The 17,374-nt window shown below is 44.7% G+C and overlaps 1 long non-coding RNA gene across 1 annotated transcript in view; it reads left to right on the top strand.

Moving 5' to 3' along the window:
• Positions 1 to 663: 663 nt before the first annotated feature.
• LOC147015018 (uncharacterized) overlaps positions 664 to 17,374 on the top strand; it is a 61,265-nt gene continuing 44,554 nt past the window's right edge. Inside the window, exon 1 of the long non-coding RNA XR_015050191.1 lies at positions 664 to 2,190. This is a non-coding gene — a long non-coding RNA (uncharacterized LOC147015018). The remainder of the gene's footprint in view (positions 2,191 to 17,374) is intronic.

The raw sequence follows: 17,374 nt of genomic DNA, 5'->3' as shown, positions 1-17,374 counted from the left end.
ATATATATATATATATATATATATATATATATATATATATATATATATATATATATATATATATATATATATATATATATATATATATATATATATACATATATATATATATATACAAAGCCTGGTGTTGGCGCAGTGGTTTGGGCAGTGGCTTGGGATCCAAAAGGTCCTGAGTTCAAGCCCCGTTGGGCCACTGAATTAATACACCAGGGGGTTGACTCAGCCTGTCATCCTTCCGAGGTCGGCGAAATGAGTACCAGTGTACTGGCCCGGTGTTTACCCCGGTTAAAATAGGTGTACCATATCCCTGTGTCGTAAAAGGCGACCAGTGTTGCGTCAGGAAGGGCATCCGGCGTAAAACGTGCCAAATCACTATGCGGATCATACGGATGATCCGCTGTGGCGACCCCTAATGGGAACAGCCGAAAGAAGAAGATAGATATATATATATATATATATATATATATATATATATATATATATATATATATATATATATATATATATATACGTACATCATCAATCTATGAAACATTACCATCATTTGTTCAGTCTCTTCTCTTGTAAGAAAAGGTCTATTATCACCCTCGTACTTAACATTCATTTATCTTTTTAATCATGTAAAGAAATTCATTTTTGGTATAATTTTGAAACAGTTATGTTCCTTTTTATAGTTTTTACTTTCATTATTTAGAAGATAATCACAAAATATACATTGTTTATGGGCTTTTGACTCTGTGTTTCATCCCACTCTATCACATGCAGGACAATTCTCAAATTTGTCATATGGAGAATCAGAGAATTCTGGAGGCTCAAGATCTGGTATTCCATTCATATTTATATCATAAAACTTTACTTAAAATAAAATTCATCTTCAGTTTGATCTTCAGTACTTTCATGATCAGCTATGAAACTACTTTCATAACTATCATTTTAAAACAAACTCTTGGTATCATAATTGTCTTCCGTACCAATGGAGATATGAGTGGGGTGAATATACTGATTCTGGCTCACTTTTCCCCATGCAAGTGAATGGGGGACTTTCAGCGATTCATATTTTTTTTCCCCTAAAAATAAACCCCCTTTTTATCCCAAGGTATATTATTTGTCTCCCCTTTTAACCTAGCGGCGCTCTTTTCAAATAACCAATGCAATAAGATAAAGATTTGTTCAAGTAGTAAAGTAGTAATGTGTTTTGTTAAAAGTGATTCTAAAGAAATATCTGAAACATGTAAGCCTAGGGGGCACTCTTTTTCAAATAACCAATGCATATTGTTTAGCTCACTCATTGAACCAACAAAGATTTGTTTATTCTCAAATTCCTTCAATAGTTTAATTTTCTTTGCACAATAATCCCCATCTTAAATATTTAAAAATAAAACATTTGAATCTTTATATTTTTCAAGATACCCCTTTTGTGTCATTATGAAATGATAAACTTCTCTTAATGCTCTCATCTGACTACCTCCTGAGCCCCAGATCATTTTTGCATAAGCCACGCCCACTTTTCATAAGCCCTGCCCACTTTTCATGAGGTATTTTTATAAGCCACGCCCACTTTCCGAAGCCCCACCCACTTGTACTAAGCCCCGCCTACTATTACATAATTTCCAGTTCATCTCTGACTCACAAAGAAATCACTAGAAAATTCTAGAATGTTACGGTTTTGAAAAATTTCCCAAGGAAGGCTTGCCTGGGCTTGCCTGGAGTTGCCCAGGGAAACCAATCTTTCTGTATAAAACATTCAAGCCCAGACTCCATTTTAAACATTTTTTTTACTTTCATTGAGAATGGAGTGCTGTACTGAGCTTGGAGTTCCTTGGAGTTCTACTACTTGTATGGAACTAAACCTTCAAATTTATGAACTGGATTCAAACCTCTTATCTATTGAGGTAAGATTTTATTTTTCTATTTTCAGAGTTTGATTTAAGCATAGACTCATTTAATAATTAAATCACTTAATTAATACATTATTATTTTCTCTCACAGGAAATTGTATCTGAAAATACCGATTTTGCCACAACTTGGGGTGAAATTGTTGGTTTGGTTGAAGACCTTATGAGTGACCAAGACCCACAGAACGAGCTGGACCTTGAGTGGGATGATTTTGGGGTTCCTTGGATTTCTACTACTTGTATGGAACTAAACCGTCAAGTTGATGAACTGGATTCAAACCTCTTATCTGTTGAGGTAAGATTTTATTTTCCTATTTACAGAGTTTGATTGAAGCATAGTGATGTGGATTTTTTTAACCCACCTTGTTGTGATCATTGAAGGATTCTACCTGGCCGATTGTGGAATCCTATTTGACTTCAGGCAGAGTTTAATGTTTTGATTTGGTTATAAAATCCTGCATAAAACCCATTGACACTAATAAAACTGATGTCCACACAAGTCCTTCCTTGTGAAACAATTTATTTTCTAATTTTCTACCATACACTCTTCACCCTCATACAATGAACTTAAGAATCCCCATTGATTGCAATATTATTTGGTTCTATTTCATTTATTCTTACTTTAGTTAACAGTTAGACCAACCCTATTCAATTCACTTCCACATTACATCAGAGAGTTTTATTCTAACTTGGTACTTGGTCAGTTCCAAGGAGCACAAGCCACTGAGATTCTAATACTTCCTCAGGTACTTGCACTGAAACAATTTTATATTTCAAAGCATTTTATACTTTCATGAGAGAGTGGTGGGGCCTATCAACCCAGACTGCAGACGTGTCCTTGAGACGAGAAGCCACTTCGTACATTTCGAGGCAAAGGTTCGCTGTTATCAGCTCAGGTCACTCCGCTCCAGACCAAGACATTTATCATCATTTAGGGCAAAAGTCTCTTGGCCAGAAAGGACAGCCAATTCAACTTGTAACATAAAAGTTGCATTTCTAAAACTCCATTTGTTACAATTTAGAATACATTAATATAAATTTTCCCCCCACAATAGACTCATTTAATAATTAAATCACTTAATTAATACATTATTATTTTCTCTCACAGGAAATTGTATCTGAAAATACTGCTTTTGCTACAACTTGGGACGAAATTGTCAGTTTGGTTGAAGACCTTGTGAGCTACCAAGACCCACAGAACGAGCTCGTCCTTGATGACCCAACCAAAGAGTTATACCTTGGAGACCAGCAAATCCTGAAAAAGAGCTTTACAGCAATAGTATTCATTGTGAGTTATCAAGGCAATACCCACTGAACAAGTTATACCTTGATGAGCCAGAATACAAATTTTACCTTGAAGACTCACAAAATTTGAAAAAATCAGAAAATGAGTTCTGCCTTGATGGTTTAAATAACTACCTTGGAGACTTGGGAAAAGGGTTATGCCAAGATGGTTCTAAATATGGAACCTACCTTGGAGACTCACAAATTTCAGACATTTTGAAAAATGGAGATTTCCTTGATGATCCACAGTTATACGATGTGAGATCAATCACTGAACAACATAAAAATTGGAAAAATGGAGTTTTCCTTGATGATCCACAGTTATACTATGTGAGATCTATCACTGAAACCCATAAAAATTGGAAAAATGGAGTTTTCCTTGATGATCCACAGTTATACTATGTGAGATCTATGACTGAAACCCATAAAAATTGGAAAAATGGAGATTTCCTTGATGATCCACAGTTATACTATGTGAGATCTATCACTGAAACCCACTATATTTCTGGAAATTGTGGTTCTACCTTGGAGTCTTGGATAGATGGTTATCTTTTTGGAGACTAGAAATGTGGGTTCTGTCTTGATAACTCACAATGTGATACATATCTTGGAAACTCAACAGGAATCTGGTTTTACCTTGGAGACTTGGAAAGTTGGGTTTATTTTGGAGACTTGAAATGTGGTTTCTACCACTCTTGGGGATCTAAACCTATCAATGTGGTTCTTTGTTGGATGGTGCTTGATGAGAGCAATATCAAGAAAGTTCTGGGAAGAAAGTGCAGGAAAGTTCTTACTCCCCCTTTTTACTTTATCAAACCTGAAAACTTTAAAAGACAGAATTTGAAGAAGAAAAAACAACATAAAAATATAGAAATTGTGAGTTCTGCGAAGAAGATGCAGGGAGGTTCTTACTTCCCCTTTTTACTTCATCAAACCTGAAAGCCTTAAAAGACAGAATCGGAAGAAGAGAAAAAAACATAAATATATATATATATATATATATATATATATATATATATATATATATATATATATATATATATATATATTGTTGTGGTTACCAGATTCGCAAACCACCATTCAGGTCCCTTAGGTGAGGTATCTCGGTAAGTGCATGTGTAGTTAGGCCCAGACCCGTTGTCTAGTGGGAATACATGTCATTTATGCGAGCTGCGACTCTTCAGGATAGCCGTTTTTCTTTTACTATCTTTATTTTGGACCAACCGCCATGATTACCATCACAACCACAACAACAACCACCAACCACAACGCCGCTTCACCACAACCGCCACGACCTTTACCGTCACAACTCGCCACCATCGCATCACCGTCATCTCGCGCCACTCATGGGCACCGATGCTGGACTCGTGTAGGGCGCACGTTGAACAGCGTGTACAAAATCACGGATTCTGTGCTTCAAAAACGGATCAAAAACGACACACGCCCACTTTTTGCCGTCCAATCGGTGAGCGAGGGGCGATTTGGCCCCGCCTCCAGGGCGATCGATATATGCAAATTTGTGGATCAAAAAGCCTTCACGCCCACTTTTTCTCGGGCCAATGGGGAGCGAGGTGAAAGGTCAAAGGGAGGGGGTCAAAGGCGAAGCTACGGGGGGGATAAAAGGACGGTGTTCGTCAGTCAGGAGAACGAGAAGGAGTCGGAGGGAGAAAGAGTCAGAGAAGAGTGTGGAAGTCTGGAGCCCGAAGCCTGCAGTAGCTGGAGAAGCTGAAGAGAGTCGAACGAGGGGAGCCCAAAGAAGAGTCCAGGGTGGAGAGTCCAGAGGCGGAGAGGCGGCAGCGGCGAAGGCAGACGAGGGGGTGCTCGCGTCGGTGCCAGGAGCTGCACGCCCGAGGGAGGCCGGCAGCGCGACCTGGCCGAGGTGGAGACGCACACCAGGGATAATAAAGATCCTCTATACCCCGAGCATCAGCAACCCCCTCCTGTTTCCCCCGCGCTGAGATAGTGCGACCAAGGGGCCCCTTTTCCCACCCCTGCCAGGCACTGTCCGCGAGGCCCGTGGAGTGCGGCGCCATCGCCGCTCCGCGTCTCATCACCAGACGGGTAGGCGCGACCCGGTCTCGGCCTCAGGCCTGCCTCATTCTTGGGGACATTTCTTTTCCTTGGTTTTGGGTATGTGTTGTCGGCGCCGTCTGTGAAGTAGAATTGTATAAGTGTTGCCGTGTGCTCGGTAGTCGGTATTAGCTCTGCATTGTTTTCACTTTTATATTTGCTTTTTGTGTAAATGGAAGTGTGTTTTCTTTTTTTTGTGTGCATTTGGTGGAATTGTATTTGTGTGCTTCCCGTGTGCCGCGAATAAATGTGCTTTATTGTTGAACTGTTCTCCCGCTTCGCTTCGTCTTTTTCTCCCATTGAATCCTCATCTTGCTTCACGTAAAGGGTTGGTAGTGGGCTGAATACGCCCGATAATTAATCGAACCGTCGAGGTCGACGATAACACCGCTCGGTTATTCTGATAGTACGGAACGGGTCGCTTAAGTGGCCCGTGTCCGAAGTCGACCTGCGGCGAGGTGCGATCGCCCGGTCTACCCTCCGCGTGGGTACTTAGGTAGGTCGAATTTGGCGAGCAACCCTATCCCACGCGGGGGCTGATTGGCTCGATCGCGGTGAGACCGAAAGGTCCACCCGTGACTGGTTCCCGGCGTTAGTCCGAGAGGGTCACGACTGGATTGTCCGTCCGGTGGGCGACGTGCCGCGATTCGAGTTACGTGGCCGTCAGCACGCCGGCGGGCGCGAAAACCGCAACACTGGTGTCAGGTCGTGCGATACAAATCCATCGCCCTCCTCGCGGCACTGGTATCGGAGAACAGGAAAACGGGCTCTCCTGTCTCCGGCTAAATTCACGGGAATCGGTCCAGGGGTGAGAGAAGCGACCCCCGATTCCCTCCAAATTACGAGCGAGCAAATTAACCCTTCACGAGAAGCAAGATGGCGTCTCAAGGCGAGCGGGTGCCGGGTGGATTTGGTATGTGTAATAGTAATGTAGAATCCATGGCTCAGGACGAGATCACCGTGCAAGAGAAACCCGTACCAGAAGGTTGGGAAAGGCATCGATGCAGTTCATCTGGTCGGTTTTTTTATTATAACCCCACCGCTAAATGTAGTCAGTGGGAGTGGCCAGGGCAGGTGATAATACAGCACGTTATGGAACTCGTGCAGAGCATAAATGACAAACTGGATTACAGGAATGCCGAAATGAAAGAAAGGAACAACGAAATGAAGAGAAATACGCAACAAATGGAAAATAAAAAAATGGATGGAAACGCACTCGAAGCGAAAAACCAAATGAAAGAAATGCGGGGTGAGATGCAGAGCATGGGCATAGGCCTGCAGGCAGGCATTATGGCAATGGCGAGGAGCGAAACGCGGACCACGGGCGAGAAAATGGCGCTGCCACGTGCTGGGACGAACGAGCTGGGGGGAGTGCAACGGCTGTCAGGCCCGCGGTCGGGGCGGGCGAGAAAATAATTCGGGAGACGTGTAAGACGAGACACGAGGTAAAGAAGGTATTAGAAAAATTAAAAGAAAGCCAGGAGGAGACAGAGGAGGGATTGAAGGTCGAAACGGTGGAGTGTGAGAAAAGACTTCAAGACATGACGAAGAGAGTTGATAAGCTGGGACTGGAGGGAAAAACGGAGACAGAGGAACTGGGAAGACGGGTAGAAAACCACAAGCGCAAGCCGGAAGAACAGTTAGAAGCCAAAGCAAAGTCTGAGTGTGCGGAGATGAGAAAGGAATTGGAAAATAAAGTTTCTGAGTTACAGAAACACCAAAACAAAGAGAGGGAACTACAAAACGAACTGAGAGTGTTAAAAGAGGAAAGGAAGAGAACGGAAAATGAAACTTTAAGAAACCACACTGTACAGATCGAACAGCTGGAAGCGAAGGCCAGACTAAAGAATGAGGAACAAGAAAGAGTAATGAAGGAAGAACGAATGAGACAGGAGAAAGAAATCAGTCAGTTGAAAGAAATGACGAGATTGCAGAAGGAGGAACAAGAAAGACAGTGGAATAGAAAACTGAAAGAGTATGAATTTGAAACTGAACGACAAAAGGAAAAAAATAGGTTTGAATACGAGGAGAAAGTAAAGGAGCAAGGAATGAAGCAGGAAGGAGAAATCAGGAGATTGAAGGACACAACGAGATTGGAGAGAAAAGAACGAGAGGAACAATGGAATAGAAAACAAAAAGAACATGAATCTGAGGTTGACCAATTGGAAGAAAAGCTGAGGCTGGAGTACGAGATAGACAAAGAACAGCGAATGAAACACAAACAGGAGATTAACCAAATGAAGAAAACCATGAAACTGGAGAAGGGAAGACAGGAGAGGAAACAAGGAAGAGTAATGAGACAGCAGCAAATGAAACACAAAATGGAGATTAACCAAATGAAGCAAACCATGAAACTGGAGAAGGAAGGACAGGAGAGGAAACGAGGAAGAGTCGTGAGAGAACAGCGAATGAAACACAGGAAGGAAATGAGGCAATTGAAAGAAACGATGAGATTGGAAAACAAAGAGCAGGAGGAACAGTGGGAAAGAAAACAACAACTCTATGAGTGTGAAATTGAACAACTAAAACGGAGGGAGAACGAACAGCTCATGGGGCTCAGAGAGAAAGAACGACTCAGATGGGAAAGGAAAAGGAACCAGGAAGAGACAGAAAAAAGGAACCAGGAGAGAAAATGTATAGAGACACGGGAGACAGACAAAATAGAGGAGAGACTGCACGATGAAGACGGGGTAAGTGACGCACACACACACACGGAGGTAGTGGAGGACAATGGGGGTGAGCTCGCGGAGCGTGTAGAGACCCAGTGCGAGCATCTGGATGGCCTCCTCCAGGAACGAGGGGAGGGAGTCTGCCCCCTTGAGGTGAGTCACGACCAGGTGAGTTCGGTCGTGCTTTGCGAGGTTGAGAGGACGGGTGCTGTGGACAGGTGCTTGGAGAGCTTGGGGGGTATAGAGGCCCCGGAGACCCTTGTGGGGACACGAATCCCCAGTGTGGTTGTCCCTGTGTGTGTGGTGCAAGGTGTGAGTGCGTCCCCGTGTGTGGAAGCGACCCCGTGTGTGAGTGGTGTGGTGGCGATGGTGCCGGAGTACGTGCTTCCCAGCACGCCGTGCGTGGGTGAGGCACCGTGTGTGAGTGAGGCCGTGTGTGTGAGTGAAACGGCCAGTGTGAGTGAGGCACCGCGGGTTAGTGCCCCCGCGTGTGTGGGTGAGGCACCGTGTGTGGATGAGGCACCGCGGTTGAGTGCCCCCGCGTGTATGAGTGAGGCACGGTGTGTGGATGAGGCACAGCGGTTGAGTTCCCCCGCGTGTGTGGGTGAGGAACCGTGTGTGGATGAGGCACCGCGGGTGAGTGCCCCCGCGTGTGTGGATGAGGCACGGAGTGCGAGTGAGGCACCGCGGGTGAGTGCCCCCGCACGCGTGAGTGAACGGCCGTGTGCAAGGTCGCTGTGTGCCAGGGAGACCGTGTGTGTGAGAGAGCGGTATGAGAGGGAGATGTCGGTTGGCATGCGGGAGCACGCAGCCGCGTCTCCCCGTGTGAATGTGATGGAGTGGACTGTGTGCGTCGTGACACGCAGGTGTGCGTGGGTTGAATGGAGACGACGACGGCGACAGAGGAGAGAAAGCCGAGTAGCGGCTGTAGTTGTTTCGGGGACCGTGCCGGGTTCACCCAGCAGTGAGCACGAGGTCCGTGCTGTGCAACGCACGAGACCACCACGTGCTCGCTTGCGAGAGTGAAGTCCCGGTCCGGAAACGCACGCGGTGGATTTGCCGATCCCGCGGACGGACAAAGTTTAGGCAGGATAACGGATTTGGACCGGACGGGTTCCCCACGCGATCGTGTGTGTTAAGCTCCAACGGGCAAAGCACATGTGTTCGCGTGGGGAACCCCTCGAGACGTGGGGCTTGTTTTTTTTTATGCGCACGGTGACGTCATGGCGGCACGTGGGGTTGGAATCCGGCAGGAGGGGTATCTCTGCCGGATGGTCCCGTCCAAGGAGGGACGAGGAACACGTGCAGCTGCATGACGTCACAGGCAGGTGTAAAGTGCGCGAGTTGCCGCGCAGGTGCTGCGCATGAAAAAAAACAAAAACAGCAAGCTTCACTTTCGGGTGCACAGGATTCCTGGGCAAGGGGTGGAAGACCTCCTTGACCTGGGCACAGGATGGAAACTAGTTAGGGGGAAGGGTTAGCTTAGTTAGACCGACTTCATGGGGCAGGGGTAAGTCCTCATGGAGTCCGTGGAATGGATTAGGTAGAGGGATTGTAGCCAGATTTAGGATGGGAAAATGGGAAATGATTTTTGATGATTTGAGGACATGGACAGACTTGTGAATGTGTAGTGGGGACGTAGCTTAGCTACGTAGGTTAAAAGGAACGTGCTATAGTTTAAGGGACGACGTGGGAGCACGAGTTAGTTAGGGGATGTAGTTAGAAGGATGGCAGAGTTCAGCGGTGTGTGTGTTGAAGAGATGAGAGTTGTGAGGTGAGTACATGGTGAGTGAGTGAGGCCAGCGGGTCTGTGTGTATGGAGTGAATGGGGAATGCATGGTGCGATGAGTGATTGGGGGGAGGAGTGACTCCCGCCCAAGGGACCCCGGGGTCAGTATAAAGTGAGTTAGCTGGGTTAGTCAAATTGAAAAATGGAGGTCGTTTTGTTGTTGGTGGGAAAGTAGGCTCGAGACCCATTTGGAGGGGTGCAGGAGCCCTGTTGACGGGCTTGGGAGCGTGGCTGCGAAAGGTGAGTATCGCTGAGTGGGTACCCCGGGCACCAGGCTAGTCGGCCGCGGTAGGCCATGGGCCCATGTGGGGCCGGGATAGAGTAGTGGGCACGAGTGCGCCTGCTTGGTGCGGGGGCCTGGGGCGCCATTAGCCGCGTGGGCAGTGTTGTGGGCACGGGTGACCCTCGGAAAGGGGCCCGGGAGGCCGGCCTGCCACGTGTGCGTTTCAGGGGAGGTGCCATGGGGGGCACTCCCCGGTGTTAGGGAGCTGGTAGGCTTGGAGGCAGTGTAGTGCCCGGGGGTGCCATAGCGGGAGATTCGGCAGAGGGTCGTGCCTGCCGGAGGGAGCCACGTGTCCCAGCCAGGAGACCGTGTGAGGGCACGGAGAGAAAATTGGGGGGCGAGGCCCGAAATTGTGAGGACACCAACACAGGCGACGGGAATCTGGGTTGTTAGAACCAATAGTTTAAGCGAGAGGCGCTTGTTGAAAGCCCCGGGGTAGTTTAACAGTTAAATGGATAGGGTAGACTAGGAAGTGTACCCCTCCGCACCATCCATCCCCTCGCTGTCGTTGTGGGCCGCTGGACCCACTTTGGTTATAGATCGCTGAACTCTGGGGAGGCCATTCTGAGGCTTCGTTGGGCCTCGACACGGGACGTTAGCTCTCCCTTAATCCCCTCCGGGAAGGGAACGTAGGGGTTGGGAGTAGGCTAGGTGACAGGATAGGTTAGCCGAACAAGGACGATAAAGGGGGTTAGGGGACGATTTATAGTGGGGGAGTAAAAATAAAAACAACAGAAAAAAATTAAGTTGGGGCTAAATTGGGGTTTGACAAATTAAGGGAGTGGGTATGTACAGTGACAGGCAAAGGCGATAGGTTGGGAGGGAGACAGGTAGGTAGGTCCGAGCCCGCCTTCCAAGTGGCCAGCACCACCGCACTCCCTCCACCAACTTCCACTGACGGCAAAAGCTGGCCAGCTTCATCTGCTGGCTGTGTTACTGCAAGGCCTGTGCCGGCCTGGTTCTGCGGGCTGTGTTTGCCTGCTGCCTTTGCCATGCCATGCCCACTGCCCCTGTTCACCAGCCCCGTTCAATTTTTGCTTTGCCCCCCCTGTTCATTTCCATGTGCGCCAGGATCAAGGCAACAGTTTGCAAGCTGCGAGAACTGCCCTGTTGGCAGCTACAACACGGGCCTGCAGTGGCGGCCCGTGCACCGTGTTTGCATTCATCCATCCATTCATCCATCCGTTCACCCATCCATTCGTTGTGCTCGTTGCGTGTGCCGCTTGAGCTGGCACGGAGACTACGTTTGTGCGGCCCATGCACCGTTGTGGTTCACTGCGTTCAGTTCAAAAGGGTAGGCCTTGGACTGCGTGTGAGCAGCCAGCCACGTTCCCTGTCACCTGCATTGTTTTGAGCCAGAGACTGCATGTGGGCAGCCTGGCTCCCTGCTAACTGCTTTCTTTTTGCAGAGTTCAATGATCCTGGGCCATGGTTTAGTGTAAAATTTGTAAGTTAAGGTTAAGATGTACTGTAAATATGAGTGCGCCCCCGGCATGTCTGTCTAGCGCCGGCAATTTTATTTAAGTCGTCCGTGTGAGTGAGTTTGTTTAGATAGTTACGCAGCCCTCAGGTTATTTATTTTGGGGACACGAATACCATGAATGTCGCACTCAGGGATCCGTAGGTAAAATGTACTAGGGGAAAACTACACATGATGGCACACGAAAATTTGACGACTCGGGACGAGTCTGTAAAAAGGGGAGGCGGTAGTGTTGTGGTTACCAAATTCGCAAACCACCATTCAGGTCCCTTAGGTGAGGTATCTCGGTAAGTGCATGTGTAGTTAGGCCCAAACCCGTTGTCTAGTGGGAATACATGTCATTTATGCGAGCTGCGACTCTTCAGGATAGCCGTTTTTCTTTTACTATCTTTATTTTGGACCAACCGCCATGATCACAACCACAACATCAACCACCGACCACAACCACCGCTTCACCACAACCGCCACGACCTTCACGTCACACCTCGCAACCGTAGCATCGCCACCGTTCTTGCCCCGCTGTGGGTACCGGTGTTGGATTCGTGCAGAGCGCGCGTCGAACAGCGTGTACAAAATCACGGATTTTGTGCTTCAAAAACGGATCAAAAACGACACACGCCCACTTTTTGCCGTCCAATCGGTGAGCGAGGGGCGATTTGGCCCCGCCTCCAGGGCGATCGATATATGCAAATTTGTGGATCAAAAAGCCTTCACGCCCACTTTTTCTCGGGCCAATGGGGAGCGAGGTGAAAGGTCAAAGGGAGGGGGTCAAAGGCGAAGCTACGGGGGGGATAAAAGGACGGTGTTCGTCAGTCAGGAGAACGAGAAGGAGTCGGAGGGAGAAAGAGTCAGAGAAGAGTGTGGAAGTCTGGAGCCCGAAGCCTGCAGTAGCTGGAGAAGCTGAAGAGAGTCGAACGAGGGGAGCCCAAAGAAGAGTCCAGGGTGGAGAGTCCAGAGGCGGAGAGGCGGCAGCGGCGAAGGCAGACGAGGGGGTGCTCGCGTCGGTGCCAGGAGCTGCACGCCCGAGGGAGGCCGGCAGCGCGACCTGGCCGAGGTGGAGACGCACACCAGGGATAATAAAGATCCTCTATACCCCGAGCATCAGCAACCCCCTCCTGTTTCCCCCCGCGCTGAGATAGTGCGACCAAGGGGGCCCCTTTTTCCCACCCCTGCCAGGCACTGTCCGCGAGGCCCGCGGAGTGCGGCGCCATCGCCGCTCCGCGTCTCATCACCAGACGGGTAGGCGCGACCCGGTCTCGGCCTCAGGCCTGCCTCATTCTTGGGGGATTTCTTTTCCTTGGTTTTGGGTATGTGTTGTCGGCGCCGTCTGTGAAGTAGAATTGTATAAGTGTTGCCGTGTGCTCGGTAGTCGGTATTAGCTCTGCATTGTTTTCACTTTTATATTTGCTTTTTGTGTAAATGGAAGTGTGTTTTCTTTTTTTTGTGTGCATTTGGTGGAATTGTATTTGTGTGCTTCCCGTGTGCCGCGAATAAATGTGCTTTATTGTTGAACTGTTCTCCCGCTTCGCTTCGTCTTTTCCTCCATTGAATCCCCATCTTGCTTCACGTAAAGGGTTGGTAGTGGGCTGAATACGCCCGATAATTAATCGAACCGTCGAGGTCGACGATAACACCGCTCGGTTATTCTGATAGTACGGAACGGGTCGCTTAAGTGGCCCGTGTCCGAAGTCGACCTGCGGCGAGGTGCGATCGCCCGGTCTACCCTCCGCGTGGGTACTTAGGTAGGTCGAATTTGGCGAGCAACCCTATCCCACGCGGGGGCTGATTGGCTCGATCGCGGTGAGACCGAAAGGTCCACCCATGACTGGTTCCCGGCGTTAGTCCGAGAGGGTCACGACTGGATTGTCCGTCCGGTGGGCGACGTGCCGCGATTCGAGTTACGTGGCCGTCAGCACGCCGGCGGGCGCGAAAACCGCAACAATATTGTTGAAATATGTATTTAAAAAAATGCATTGTGTTGGGGGTTGGGGGTTGGGATTTTGAATGTGAGGGTTGGGAGTAGGGTGAATATACTGATTCTGGCTCACTTTTCCCCATGTAAATGAATGGGAGATTTTCAGCAATTTATATTTTTTTCCCCTCAAAATAAACCCCCTTTTTATCCCAAGGTATATTTATTTGTCTCCCCTTTTAACCTTGGGGCACTCTTTTCAAATAACCAATGTAATAAGATAAAGATTTGTTCAAGTAGTAAAGTAGTTATGTGATTTGTTAAAGGTGCTCCTGCCTCCCACCTTTCTCAGCTTCACGCTGTCGAAACCAGGGCTTTTAAGATCATTGGCATCTCCCGCAATGAAGCTGAGTCTTTGGGCCTCTCACTCAATCACCGCAGGTTGGTCGGTGGTCTTTCTGTCTTCTACCGACTCCTCTCCAGCCTTGCCCCCCCTGCTCTCTCTGTGATTTGTCCCAACCACATTTCCACAGGGCGCTCAAGGTCCGCCAACAACCCCCTTCTGGTAAAACTACCAAAATCACGAATCACTGCTCATCTTCACTCTTTCATTCCTCTTTTTTCCCGCCTTTGGAATAAACTTCCTCACTCTATTCTTTCCCATTCTTCCCTCCAGGCTTTCAAAACAGCTGTTCACCACCACCTCTTATCTTCCCCCATCCAAATCCTCGATCTTTTCTACCCCCGATAATCCACCCAAGCCCACTTCCTTCAATTCTCCTGCTTTCCTTCCTGAAAGTCCCTTTAATGTCCATCTTCCCCTCGCCATGTTCCCCGTCCCATCCCCATCCCTCTCCCTTCCACAGTTCACCTGTGTCTGTTCCCCAATGTTTTGTCCCTTCCACTCCCGCCCCTCTTGTCTCATGCCTCCTTGCTGTGAGTTGTGTGTTAGCTCTCATACGAGCCTCGACCAAGGTATACAAAAAAAAAAAAAAAAAAAAAAAAAAAAAAAAAGGTGATTCTAAAGAAATATCTGAAACATGTAAGCCTATCGGTTCAATGAGTGAGCTAAACAATATGCATTGGTTATTTGAAAAAGAGTGCCATTTAATAATTTAATAATCTCTTTTTCAAATAACCAATGCATATTGTTTAGCTCACTCATTGAACCGATAAAGATTTGTTCATTCTCAAATTCCTTCAAAAATAGTTTAATTTTCTTTGCACAATAATCCCCATCTAAAATATTTAAAAATAAAACATTTGAATCTTTGTATTTTTAAAGATACCCCTTTTGTGCCATTACGAAATGATAAACTTCTCTTAATGCTCTTGTTTGACCACCTCCTGAGCCACATATCATTTTGAGATCATAGTAAATTGTTTTTTCATTGTTCAATTGATATAACCATCAAAGTTTTCAGTCCATTCACGGATATTAATTTTTTTTCTTTACATACTCGAACTTACTAGTTTTTTAATTGATTCGCTCATTTGTTTTATTTACCTTTGTTTTAGTTATTTTTTTCAATAAGATTTATTTGATATTTTTCACATTCATTATGTTTTCCATTTATATACCAAGACTGAGGTTTTCTCCACTCTTTAGTTTGATTAATACTTGGTTTGACCATTTATATATTGTGAAAAAACACGGCGGTAGCACTTAAAAACCCGAACCCATTTTCCCACCGTTAAAACACAATCTATTCTATACACTCTATCATACAATATACATATGGAACACAATCTATTCCATTATCTAAAATATATCTCTCATCATCAAAGGCTCCTAATGCCTTATGATGTACTTCTTCACTATATATCTTATGTTTATAACTTCTTATTGTATTCATTTTCCTCTATTCTTCTTTCTTATTCATCAAACAATTATAATAATTGAAAAAGTTATTGATTTCTTTATTACATATTTTTTATACCCTTTTCCTCTTATCAATCTCATCACCATACTTGTAAGCATATGCCCTTGCTCTCAATCCAATAAACTCACTCATTACTTTCCACCCAACTCATCCTTAAACTTACCAATAAACTTTTCATTATTTTTTGAAAATAACTCACTCTTCTGACTAAATTTACTTGTATCATATACTCCAATATTTTTTTTCATATCTTTATAAACATCATCAGTTTTTATATTAAGGATAAAACCATCAGCGTCCATATACAACAATGAAACATTTTCACCATACTCTTTCTTGAAGCCATTATACAAATAATCATACATCAATATCTTTGATAAATCAAGAACTGCTGTTCCAATATAAATTGGTTTATCCATTGCAATACTTTCCTTTTCCATATGAATAGCAGAAAAGTTCCCTGAAAAACCCTCTTCTCTCTTAAAACTTGGTTTATTTATCAATCTAGAAGCTTCTTTCCAAGATGTTGCAAATCAAATGTTTTGCCTGTTTCTAACATTCTCCATTGTCTTTCCAAAGACAGCATTATTCATCAATTGAAAGAATTCCCCTTCAAATTTTACTTTTATATTTGTTCTCATATCTGTATTGAATTTAATATACTTTTTCATCCAAGGACTTTGTTTAAATTTTAAAACTCTATGAATTCTAGCTACTCTCAATCCTTCTCTCAAAAACGGTTTCAAGCTTCTCTGATGCAAAACATATCCCTCTTTATCATACAATGTTGTTAATAAGTTTTCTGTTGATTTGCCTTGAATATTAAAACTTTTATGATAATCACTTAACCATTCTTTCTTTGGGGTTTCTTTCTCACATGAAAAAGGAAGGTCTTTATGCTTATTATGAAGATCACTCGGGTACCTCAAATCAACTTCAAAATAATTACCTTCTTCTTCCTCATTCAATTCCTCTTGAGAAGAAATAACAATATTCATCAAAGCCTTTTCATAATCCTTTTATTCCACCCACTCTAATTTACCATAAGGCAGAGATTGAGACATTGCCTATCCATACAAATTATTAGCATCAAAATACATCAAATAATTACTATCTTTTTCACTATCATAATTTGGAAGATATTTATTATTTGCTTTAGCATATCTTTTTGAACATACTTGTGATATTCCACCTCTCTTAGACTTCTCAATCATAAAAAGCACATCTACATCACTGATTAAATCTATATCTTGTTTTGTCATTTTCAACATTGCACTCCAAGCAAAACCAGGAGCTGTGAAATAGTGGGCAGGATACAATCCATCACAATTTTTATTATGACAGAGTGATCTAAAAGCTTCAAACACATCAGCTAACAATAAAACATCTGTTTTTAGATACAAATCATGATATTATCCAAGGTTCTTTATCGTAAATATTTCCCAAATTTCTTGTGCATGTTTACATTCCTTATCACTTATCTCTTCTTCATAAAGGTTATTATAGAAACTTTCTTTTGAAGGAAGTTCTGTTTCTTTAAATCTCATAAATGAATCCATATAATCATACGGATAAATTCCCTTACTTGTAAGAATTTTCTCTTTACTTTGAATTTCATTCCTTGTTTGAATTTCCTCTCTCGTGAGAATTCCTTCTTTAATCAGAATTTCATCTTTAATCAGAATTTCCTCTTCAGTTAGAATGTCATTCATTGTTTGAATTTTCTTTATAATTAGAATTTCATCTTCAGTTAGAATTTCTTCATTAATTTCCACATTAATTAGAATTTCCTCTTTACTTTGAATTCTCTCTTTAATCTGAATTTCCTCTTTAGTTGGAATTTCCTCTTTTGGAAAGAATGAATTAAGATTAGGAAAAGACCCCGTGGAGCTTAGATTTGATGCGAGGTTGGCTGGTGGTGTTCCCATAAAGTTGTAAGAATCTAGAAACCTAATACGAGTTAAAGGTTTTGTGAATATCATTTTTGAAAATGAAATATACTTTTGACTTGTGTTTGTTATGGCAGAAATAATCTCTGGTGTTTTTGAAAGTTCATTTATAAACAGATGTGTATCATAGTTGGCGCTGTTGTGAAGAAAGACTGGAATA

The sequence above is a fragment of the Eptatretus burgeri genome, chromosome 12 (genome assembly GCF_056783735.1).
Source record: "Eptatretus burgeri isolate ZD-2024b chromosome 12, Ebu_testis_v1, whole genome shotgun sequence".
NCBI classification, from domain to species: Eukaryota; Metazoa; Chordata; class Myxini; order Myxiniformes; family Myxinidae; genus Eptatretus; species Eptatretus burgeri.
Note: the sequence above shows the minus strand (reverse complement) of the source record. Positions and strands in the feature narration are given on the sequence as shown.